This window comes from Gallinula chloropus (assembly GCF_964237585.1).
Source record: "Gallinula chloropus genome assembly, chromosome: 2".
In the NCBI taxonomy this organism is placed as follows: domain Eukaryota; kingdom Metazoa; phylum Chordata; class Aves; order Gruiformes; family Rallidae; genus Gallinula; species Gallinula chloropus.
The window spans coordinates 109,815,370-109,826,638 of record NC_140086.1 but is presented as its reverse complement, the minus strand read 5'-3'; positions in this window follow the sequence as shown (position 1 = coordinate 109,826,638).

Sequence of the window (11,269 nt, the reverse complement as noted above, 5' to 3'; positions counted from 1 at the left end):
CCCAAACCGAAGGAGCCAGGACCCAAAGACCTAGCTGGCCTGAAGGGCCCCCAGGGGGCCCCCAAGCAGCCCCTCTCCATTTGGGTCTGGGGGCTTTCGTTGGGCCGGGAACCTGGGAGGTACCTGCAAGGTTGCAGTTCGCGGCCCGAGAAGCACTCTCCGGCCAACATGCCCAACGTCCAGCAACAGCTCCCAAACCGAAGGAGCCAGGACCCAAAGACCTAGCTGGCCTGAAGGGCCCCCAGGGGGCCCCCAAGCAGCCCCTCTCCATTTGGGTCTGGGGGCTTTCGTTGGGCCGGGAACCTGGGAGGTACCTGCAAGGTTGCAGTTCACAGTCCGAGAAGCACTCTCCGGCCAACATGCCCAACGTCCAGCAACAGCTGCCAAACCAAAGGAGCCAGGACCCAAAGACCTAGCTGGCCTGAAGGGCCCCCAGGGGCCCCCAAGCAGTCCCTCTCCATTTGGGTCTGGGGGCTTTCGTTGGGCCGGGAACCTGGGAGGTACCTGCAAGGTTGCAGTTCGCGGCCCGAGAAGCACTCTCCGGCCAACATGCCCAACGTCCAGCAACAGCTCCCAAACTGAAGGAGCCAGGACCCAAAGACCTAGCTGGCCTGAAGGGCCCCCAGGGGGCCCCCAAGCAGCCCCTCTCCATTTGGGTCTGGGGGCTTTCGTTGGGCCCGGGACCTGGGAGGTACCTGCAAGTTTGCAGTTCGAGGCCCGAGAAGCACTCTCCGGCCAACATGCCCAACGTCCAGCGACTGCTCCCAAAGCGAAGGAGCAAGGACCCAAAGACCTAGCTGGCCTGAAGGGCCCCCAGGGGGCCCCCAAGCAGCCCCTCTCCATTTGGGTCTGGGGGCTTTCGTTGGGCCTGGGACCTGGGAGGTACCTACAAGGATGCAGTTTGCGGCCCGAGAAGCACTCTCCGGCCAACATGCCCAACGTCCAGCGACTGCTCCCAAAGCGAAGGAGCCAGGACCCAAAGACCTAGCTGGCCTGAAGGGCCCCCAGGGGGCCCCCAAGCAGACCCTCTCCATTTGGGTCTGGGGGCTTTCGTTGGGCCCGGGAATTTGGGAGGTACCTGCAAGGTTGCAGTTCGCGTCCCGAGAAGCACTCTCCGGCCAACATGCCCAACGTCCAGCAACAGCTGCCAAACCAAAGGAGCCAGGACAAAAAGACCTAGCTGGCCTGGAGGGCCCCCAGGGGGCCCCCAAGCAGCCCCTCTCCATTTGGGTCTGGGGGCTTTCGTTGGGCCGGGAACCTGGGAGGTACCTGCAAGGTTGCAGTTCGCGGCCCGAGAAGCACTCTCCGGCCAACATGCCCAACGTCCAGCAACAGCTCCCAAACCGAAGGAGCCAGGACCCAAAGACCTAGCTGGCCTGAAGGGACCCCAGGGGGCCCCCAAGCAGCCCCTCTCCATTTGGGTCTGGGGGCTTTCGTTGGGCCGGGAACCTGGGAGGTACCTGCAAGGTTGCAGTTCGCGGCCCGAGAAGCACTCTCCGGCCAACATGCCCAACGTCCAGCAACAGCTCCCAAACCGAAGGAGCCAGGACCGAAATACATACGTGGCCTGAAAGCCCCCAAGGATGCCCCCAAGCAGCCCCTCTCAATTTGGGTCTGGGGGCTTTCGTTGGGCCGGAAGCCTGGGAGGTACCTGCAAGGTTGCAGTTGGCGGCCCGAGAAGCACTCTCCGGCCAACATGCCAACGTCCAGCAACAGCTCCCAAACCGAAGGAGCCAGGACCCAAAAACCTAGCTGGCCTGAAAGCCCCTCAGGGGGCCCCCAAGCAGCCCCTCTCCATTTGGGTCTGGGGGCTTTTGTAGGGCCGGGAACCTGGGAGGTACCTGCAAGGTTGCAGTTCGCGGCCCGAGAAGCACTCTCCGGCCAACATGCCCAACGTCCAGCAACAGCTCCCAAACAGAAGGAGCCAGGACCCAAAGACCTAGCTGGCCTGAAGGGCCCACAAGGGGCCCCCAAGCAGCCCCTCTCCATTTGGGTCTGGGGGCTTTCGTTGGGTCCGGGAATTTGGGAAGTACCTGCAAGGTTGCAGTTAGCGGCCCGAGAAGCACTCTCCGGCCAACATGCCCAACGTCCAGCAACAGGTCCCAAACCGAAGGAGCCAGAATCCAAAGACCTAGCTGGTCTGGAGGGCTCCCAGGGGGCCCCCAAGCAGCCCCTCTCCATTTGGGTCTGGGGGCTTTCGTTGGGCCGGGAACCTGGGCGGTACGTGCAAGGTTGCAGTTCGCGGCCCGAGAAGCACTCTCCGGCCAACATGCCCAACGTCCAGCAACAGCTCCCAAAGCGAAGGAGCCAGGACCCAAAGACCTAGCTGGCCTGAAGGGCCCCCAGGGGGCCCCCAAGCAGCCCCTCTCCATTTGGGTCTGGGGGCTTTCGTTGGGCCGGGAACCTGGGAGGTACCTGCAAGGTTGCAGTTCGCGGCCCGAGAAGCACTCTCCGGCCAACATGCCCAACGTCCAGCAACAGCTCCCAAACCGAAGGAGCCAGGACCCAAAGACCTAGCTGGCCTGAAGGGCCCCCAGGGGGCCCCCAAGCAGCCCCTCTCCATTTGGGTCTGGGGGCTTTCGTTGGGCCGGGAACCTGGGAGGTACCTGCAAGGTTGCAGTTCGCGGCCCGAGAAGCACTCTCCGGCCAACATGCCCAACGTCCAGCAACAGCTCCCAAACCAAAGGAGCCAGGACCCAAAGACCTAGCTGGCCTGAAGGGCCCCCAGGGGGCCCCCAAGCAGCCCCTCTCCATTTGGGTCTGGGGGCTTTCGTTGGGCCCGGGACCTGGGAGGTACCTGCAAGGATGCAGTTCGAGGCCCGAGAAGCACTCTCCGGCCAACATGCCCAACGTCCAGCGACTGCTCCCAAACCGAAGGAGCAAGGACCCAAAGACCTAGCTGGCCTGAAGGGCCCCCAGGGGGCCCCCAAGCAGCCCCTCTCCATTTGGGTCTGGGGGCTTTCGTTGGGCCGGGGACCTGGGAGGTACCAGCAAGGTTGCAGTTTGCGGCCCGAGAAGCACTCTCCGGCCAACATGCCAAACGTCCAGCAACAGCTCCCAAACCGAAGGAGCCAGGACCCAAAGACCTAGCTGGCCTGAAGGGCCCCCAGGGGGCCCCCAAGCAGCCCCTCTCCATTTGGGTCTGGGGGCTTTCGTTGGGCCGGGAACCTGGGAGGTACCTGCAAGGTTGCAGTTCGCGGCCCGAGAAGCACTCTCCGGCCAACATGCCCAACGTCCAGCAACAGCTCCCAAACCGAAGGAGCCAGGACCCAAAGACCTAGCTGGCCTGAAGGGCCCCCAGGGGGCCCCCAAGCAGCCCCTCTCCATTTGGGTCTGGGGGCTTTCGTTGGGCCGGGAACCTGGGAGGTACCTGCAAGGTTGCAGTTCACAGTCCGAGAAGCACTCTCCGGCCAACATGCCCAACGTCCAGCAACAGCTGCCAAACCAAAGGAGCCAGGACCCAAAGACCTAGCTGGCCTGAAGGGCCCCCAGGGGCCCCCAAGCAGTCCCTCTCCATTTGGGTCTGGGGGCTTTCGTTGGGCCGGGAACCTGGGAGGTACCTGCAAGGTTGCAGTTCGCGGCCCGAGAAGCACTCTCCGGCCAACATGCCCAACGTCCAGCAACAGCTCCCAAACCGAAGGAGCCAGGACCCAAAGACCTAGCTGGCCTGAAGGGCCCCCAGGGGGCCCCCAAGCAGCCCCTCTCCATTTGGGTCTGGGGGCTTTCGTTGGGCCGGGAACCTGGGAGGTACCTGCAAGGTTGCAGTTCGCGGCCCGAGAAGCACTCTCCGGCCAACATGCCCAACGTCCAGCAACAGCTCCCAAACTGAAGGAGCCAGGACCCAAAGACCTAGCTGGCCTGAAGGGCCCCCAGGGGGCCCCCAAGCAGCCCCTCTCCATTTGGGTCTGGGGGCTTTCGTTGGGCCCGGGACCTGGGAGGTACCTGCAAGTTTGCAGTTCGAGGCCCGAGAAGCACTCTCCGGCCAACATGCCCAACGTCCAGCAACAGCTCCCAAACTGAAGGAGCCAGGACCCAAAGACCTAGCTGGCCTGAAGGGCCCCCAGGGGGCCCCCAAGCAGCCCCTCTCCATTTGGGTCTGGGGGCTTTCGTTGGGCCCGGGACCTGGGAGGTACCTACAAGGATGCAGTTTGCGGCCCGAGAAGCACTCTCCGGCCAACATGCCCAACGTCCAGCGACTGCTCCCAAAGCGAAGGAGCCAGGACCCAAAGACCTAGCTGGCCTGAAGGGCCCCCAGGGGGCCCCCAAGCAGACCCTCTCCATTTGGGTCTGGGGGCTTTCGTTGGGCCCGGGAATTTGGGAGGTACCTGCAAGGTTGCAGTTCGCGTCCCGAGAAGCACTCTCCGGCCAACATGCCCAACGTCCAGCAACAGCTGCCAAACCAAAGGAGCCAGGACCCAAAGACCTAGCTGGCCTGGAGGGCCCCCAGGGGGCCCCCAAGCAGCCCCTCTCCATTTGGGTCTGGGGGCTTTCGTTGGGCCGGGAACCTGGGAGGTACCTGCAAGGTTGCAGTTCGCGGCCCGAGAAGCACTCTCCGGCCAACATGCCCAACGTCCAGCAACAGCTCCCAAACCGAAGGAGCCAGGACCCAAAGACCTAGCTGGCCTGAAGGGACCCCAGGGGGCCCCCAAGCAGCCCCTCTCCATTTGGGTCTGGGGGCTTTCGTTGGGCCGGGAACCTGGGAGGTACCTGCAAGGTTGCAGTTCGCGGCCCGAGAAGCACTCTCCGGCCAACATGCCCAACGTCCAGCAACAGCTCCCAAACCGAAGGAGCCAGGACCCAAAGACCTAGCTGGCCTGAAGGGAACCCAGAGGGCCCCCAAGCAGCCCCTCTCCATTTGGGTCTGGGAGCTTTCGTTGGGCCGGGAACCTGGGAGGTACCTGCAAGGTTGCAGTTCGCGGCCCGAGAAGCACTCTCCGGCCAACATGCCCAACGTCCAGCAACAGCTCCCAAACCGAAGGAGCCAGGACCCAAAGACCTAGCTGGCCTGGAGGGAACCCAGGGGGCCCCCAAGCAGCCCCTCTCCATTTGGGTCTGGGGGCTTTCGTTGGGCCGGGAACCTGGGAGGTACCTGCAAGGTTGCAGTTCGCGGCCCGAGAAGCACTCTCCGGCCAACATGCCCAACGTCCAGCAACAGCTCCCAAACCGAAGGAGCCAGGACCCAAAGACCTAGCTGGCCTGAAGGGACCCCAGGGGGCCCCCAAGCAGCCCCTCTCCATTTGGGTCTGGGGGCTTTCGTTGGGCCGGGAACCTGGGAGGTACCTGCAAGGTTGCAGTTCGCGGCCCGAGAAGCACTCTCCGGCCAACATGCCCAACGTCCAGCAACAGCTCCCAAAGCGAAGGAGCCAGGACCCAAAGACCTAGCTGGCCTGAATGGCCCCCAGGGGGCCCCCAAGCAGCCACTATCCTTTTGGGTCTGGGGGCTTTCGTTGGGCCGGCGACCTGGGAGGTACCTGCAAGGTTGCAGTTCGCGGCCCGAGAAGCACTCTCCGGCCAACATGCCCAACGTCCAGCAACAGCTCCCAAACCGAAGGAGCCAGGACCCAAAGACCTAGCTGGCCTGAAGGGCCCCCAGGGGGCCCCCAAGCAGCTCGTCTCCATTTGGGTCTGGGGGCTTTCGTTGGGCCGGGAACCTGGGAGGTACCTGCAAGGTTGCAGTTCGCGGCCCGAGAAGCACTCTCCGGCCAACATGCCCAACGTCCAGCAACAGCTCCCAAACCGAAGGAGCCAGGACCCAAAGACCTAGCTGGCCTGAAGGGACCCCAGGGGGCCCCCAAGCAGCCCCTCTCCATTTGGGTCTGGGGGCTTTCGTTGGGCCGGGAACCTGGGAGGTACCTGCAAGGTTGCAGTTCGCGGCCCGAGAAGCACTCTCCGGCCAACATGCCCAACGTCCAGCAACAGCTCCCAAACCGAAGGAGCCAGGACCCAAAGACCTAGCTGGCCTGAATGGCCCCCAGGGGGCCCCCAAGCAGCCACTATCCTTTTGGGTCTGGGGGCTTTCGTTGGGCCGGCGACCTGGGAGGTACCTGCAAGGTTGCAGTTCGCGGCCCGAGAAGCACTCTCCGGCCAACATGCCCAACGTCCAGCAACAGCTCCCAAACCAAAGGAGCCAGGACCCAAAGTTCTAGCTGGCCTGGAGGGCCCCCAGGGGCCCCCAAGCAGCCCGTCTCAATTTGGGTCTGGGGGCTTTCGTTGGGCCGGGAACCTGGGAGGTACCTGCAAGGTTGCAGTTCGCGGCCCGAGAAGCACTCTCCGGCCAACATGCCCAACGTCCAGCAACAGCTCCCAAACTGAAGGAGCCAGGACCCAAAGACCTTGCTGGCCTGGAGGGAACCCAAGGGGCCCCCAAGCAGCCCCTCTCCATTTGGGTCTGGGGGCTTTCGTTGGGCCGGGAACCTGGGAGGTACCTGCAAGGTTGCAGTTCGCGGCCCGAGAAGCACTCTCCGGCCAACATGCCCAACGTCCAGCAACAGCTCCCAAACCGAAGGAGCCAGGACCCAAAGACCTAGCTGGTCTGAAGGGCCCCCAGGGGGCCCCCAAGCAGACCCTCTCCATTTGGGTCTGGGGGCTTTCGTTGGGCCGGGAACCTGGGAGGTACCTGCAAGGTTGCAGTTCGCGGCCCGAGAAGCACTCTCCGGCCAACATGCCCAACGTCCAGCAACAGCTCCCAAACCGAAGGAGCCAGGACCCAAAGACCTAGCTGGCCTGGAGGGAACCCAGAGGGCCCCCAAGCAGCCCCTCTCCATTTGGGTCTGGGAGCTTTCGTTGGGCCGGGAACCTGGGAGGTACCTGCAAGGTTGCAGTTCGCGGCCCGAGAAGCACTCTCCGGCCAACATGCCCAACGTCCAGCAACAGCTCCCAAACCGAAGGAGCCAGGACCCAAAGACCTAGCTGGCCTGAAGGGCCCCCAGGGGGGCCCCACGCAGCTCGTCTCCATTTGGGTCTGGGGGCTTTCGTTGGGCCCGGGACCTGGGAGGTACCTGCAAGGTTGCAGTTTGTGGCCCGAGAAGCACTCTCCGGCCAACATGCCCAATGTCCAGCGACTGCTCCCAAAGCGAAGGAGCAAGGACCCAAAGACCTAGCTGGCCTGAAGGGCCCCCAGGGGGCCCCCAAGCAGCCCCTCTCCATTTGGGTCTGGGGGCTTTCGTTGGGCCGGGGACCTGGGAGGTACCTACAAGGTTGCAGTTTGCGGCGCGAGAAGCACTCTCCGGCCAACATGCCAAACGTCCAGCAACAGCTCCCAAAGCGAAGGAGCCAGGACCCAAAGACCTAGCTGGCCTGAAGGGCCCCCAGGGGGCCCCCAAGCAGCCCCTCTCCATTTGGGTCTGGGGGCTTTCGTTGGGCCGGGAACCTGGGAGGTACCTGCAAGTTTGCAGTTCGTGGCCCGAGAAGCACTCTCCGGCCAACATGCCCAACGTCCAGCAACAGCTCCCAAAGCGAAGGAGCCAGGACCCAAAGACCTAGCTGGCCTGAAGGGCCCCCAGGGGGCCCCCAAGCAGCCCCTCTCCATTTGGGTCTGGGGGCTTTCGTTGGGCCGGGAACCTGGGAGGTACCTGCAAGGTTGCAGTTCGCGGCCCGAGAAGCACTCTCCGGCCAACATGCCCAACGTCCAGCAACAGCTCCCAAAGCGAAGGAGCCAGGACCCAAAGACCTAGCTGGCCTGGAGGGAACCCAAGGGGCCCCCAAGCAGCCCCTCTCCATTTGGGTCTGGGGGCTTTCGTTGGGCCCGGGACCTGGGAGGTACCTGCAAGGTTGCAGTTCGCGGCCCGAGAAGCACTCTCCGGCCAACATGCCCAACGTCCAGCAACAGCTCCCAAACCGAAGGAGCCAGGACCCAAAGACCTAGCTGGCCTGAAGGGCCCCCAGGGGGCCCCCAAGCAGCTCGTCTCCATTTGGGTCTGGGGGCTTTCGTTGGGCCGGGAACCTGGGAGGTACCTGCAAGGTTGCAGTTCGCGTCCCGAGAAGCACTCTCCGGCCAACATGCCCAACGTCCAGCAACAGCTGCCAAACCAAAGGAGCCAGGACCCAAAGACCTAGCTGGCCTGGAGGGCCCCCAGGGGGCCCCCAAGCAGCCCCTCTCCATTTGGGTCTGGGGGCTTTCGTTGGGCCGGGAACCTGGGAGGTACCTGCAAGGTTGCAGTTCGCGGCCCGAGAAGCACTCTCCGGCCAACATGCCCAACGTCCAGCAACAGCTCCCAAACCGAAGGAGCCAGGACCCAAAGACCTAGCTGGCCTGAAGGGACCCCAGGGGGCCCCCAAGCAGCCCCTCTCCATTTGGGTCTGGGGGCTTTCGTTGGGCGGGGAACCTGGGAGGTACCTGCAAGGTTGCAGTTCGCGGCCCGAGAAGCACTCTCCGGCCAACATGCCCAACGTCCAGCAACAGCTCCCAAACCGAAGGAGCCAGGACCCAAAGACCTAGCTGGCCTGAAGGGCCCCCAGGGGGCCCCCAAGCAGCCCCTCTCCATTTGGGTCTGGGGGCTTTCGTTAGGCCGGGAACCTGGGAGGTACCTGCAAGGTTGCAGTTCGCGGCCCGAGAAGCACTCTCCGGCCAACATGCCCAACGTCCAGCAACAGCTCCCAAACCGAAGGAGCCAGGACCCAAAGACCTAGCTGGCCTGAAGGGCCCCCAGGGGGCCCCCAAGCAGCCCCTCTCCATTTGGGTCTGGGGGCTTTCGTTGGGCCGGGAACCTGGGAGGTACCTGCAAGGTTGCAGTTCGCGGCCCGAGAAGCACTCTCCGGCCAACATGCCCAACGTCCAGCAACAGCTCCCAAACCGAAGGAGCCAGGACCCAAAGACCTAGCTGGCCTGGAGGGAACCCAGGGGGCCCCCAAGCAGCCCCTCTCCATTTGGGTCTGGGGGCTTTCGTTGGGCCGGGAACCTGGGAGGTACCTGCAAGGTTGCAGTTCGCGGCCCGAGAAGCACTCTCCGGCCAACATGCCCAACGTCCAGCAACAGCTCCCAAACCGAAGGAGCCAGGACCCAAAGACCTAGCTGGCCTGAAGGGACCCCAGGGGGCCCCCAAGCAGCCCCTCTCAATTTGGGTCTGGGGGCTTTCGTTGGGCCGGGAACCTGGGAGGTACCTGCAAGGTTGCAGTTCGCGGCCCGAGAAGCACTCTCCGGCCAACATGCCCAACGTCCAGCAACAGCTCCCAAACCGAAGGAGCCAGGACCCAAAGACCTAGCTGGCCTGAATGGCCCCCAGGGGGCCCCCAAGCAGCCACTATCCTTTTGGGTCTGGGGGCTTTCGTTGGGCCGGCGAACTGGGAGGTACCTGCAAGGTTGCAGTTCGCGGCCCGAGAAGCACTCTCCGGCCAACATGCCCAACGTCCAGCAACAGCTCCCAAAGCGAAGGAGCCAGGACCCAAAGACCTAGCTGGCCTGGAGGGAACCCAAGGGGCCCCCAAGCAGCCCCTCTCCATTTGGGTCTGGGGGCTTTCGTTGGGCCGGGAACCTGGGAGGTACCTGCAAGGTTGCAGTTCGCGGCCCGAGAAGCACTCTCCGGCCAACATGCCCAACGTCCAGCAACAGCTCCCAAACCGAAGGAGCCAGGACCCAAAGACCTAGCTGGCCTGAAGGGACCCCAGGGGGCCCCCAAGCAGCCCCTCTCCATTTGGGTCTGGGGGCTTTCGTTGGGCCGGGGACCTGGGAGGTACCTACAAGGTTGCAGTTTGCGGCCCGAGAAGCACTCTCCGGCCAACATGCCAAACGTCCAGCAACAGCTCCCAAAGCGAAGGAGCCAGGACCCAAAGACCTAGCTGGCCTGAAGGGCCCCCAGGGGGCCCCCAAGCAGCCCCTCTCCATTTGGGTCTGGGGGCTTTCGATGGGCCGGGAACCTGGGAGGTACCTGCAAGGTTGCAGTTCGTGGCCCGAGAAGCACTCTCCGGCCAACATGCCCAACGTCCAGCAACAGCTCCCAAACCCAAGAAGCCAGGACCCAAAGACCTAGCTGGCCTGGATGGAACCCAGGGGGCCCCCAAGCAGCCCCTCTCAATTTGGGTCTGGGGGCTTTCGTTGGGCCGGCGACCTGGGAGGTACCTGCAAGGTTGCAGTTCGCGGCCCGAGAAGCACTCTCCGGCCAACATGCCCAACGTCAAGCGACTGCTCCCAAAGCGAAGGAGCCAGGACCCAAAGACCTAGCTGGCCTGAAGGGACCCCAGGGGGGCCCCAAGCAGCCCCTCTCCATTTGGGTCTGGGAGCTTTCGTTGGGCCGGGAACCTGGGAGGTACCTGCAAGGTTGCAGTTCGCGGCCCGAGAAGCACTCTCCGGCCAACATGCCCAACGTCCAGCAACAGCTCCCAAAGCGAAGGAGCCAGGACCCAAAGACCTAGCTGGCCTGAAGGGCCCCCAAGGGGCCCCCAAGCAGCCCCTCTCCATTTGGGTCTGGGGGCTTTCGTTGGGCCAGGAACCTGGGAGGTACCTGCAAGGTTGCAGTTCGTGGCCCGAGAAGCACTCTCCGGCCAACATGCCCAACGTCCAGCAACAGCTCCCAAACCGAAGGAGCCAGGACCCAAAGACCTAGTTGGCCTGAAGGGCCCCCAGGGGGCCCCCACGCAGCTCGTCTCCATTTGGGTCTGGGGGCTTTCGTTGGGCCGGGAACCTGGGAGGTACCTGCAAGGTTGCAGTTCGCGGCCCGAGAAGCACTCTCCGGCCAACATGCCCAACGTCCAGCAACAGCTCCCAAAGCGAAGGAGCCAGGACCCAAAGACCTAGCTGGCCTGAAGGGCCCCAAGGGGGCCCCCAAGCAGCCCCTCTCCATTTGGGTCTGGGGGCTTTCGTTGGGCCGGGAACCTGGGAGGTACCTGCAAGGTTGCAGTTCGCGGCCCGAGAAGCACTCTCCGGCCAACATGCCCAACGTCCAGCAACAGCTCCCAAACCGAAGGAGCCAGGACCCAAAGACCTAGCTGGCCTGAAGGGCCCCCAGGGGGCCCCCAAGCAGCCCCTCTCCATTTGGGTCTGGGGGCTTTCGTTGGGCCGGGAACCTGGGAGGTACCTGCAAGGTTGCAGTTCGCGGCCCGAGAAGCACTCTCCGGCCAACATGCCCAACGTCCAGCAACAGCTCCCAAACCGAAGGAGCCAGGACCCAAAGACCTAGCTGGCCTGAAGGGCCCCCAGGGGGCCCCCAAGCAGCCCCTCTCCATTTGGGTCTGGGGGCTTTCGTTGGGCCCGGGACCTGGGAGGTACCTGCAAGTTTGCAGTTCGCGGCCCGAGAAGCACTCTCCGGCCAACATGCCAAACGTTCAGCGACTGCTC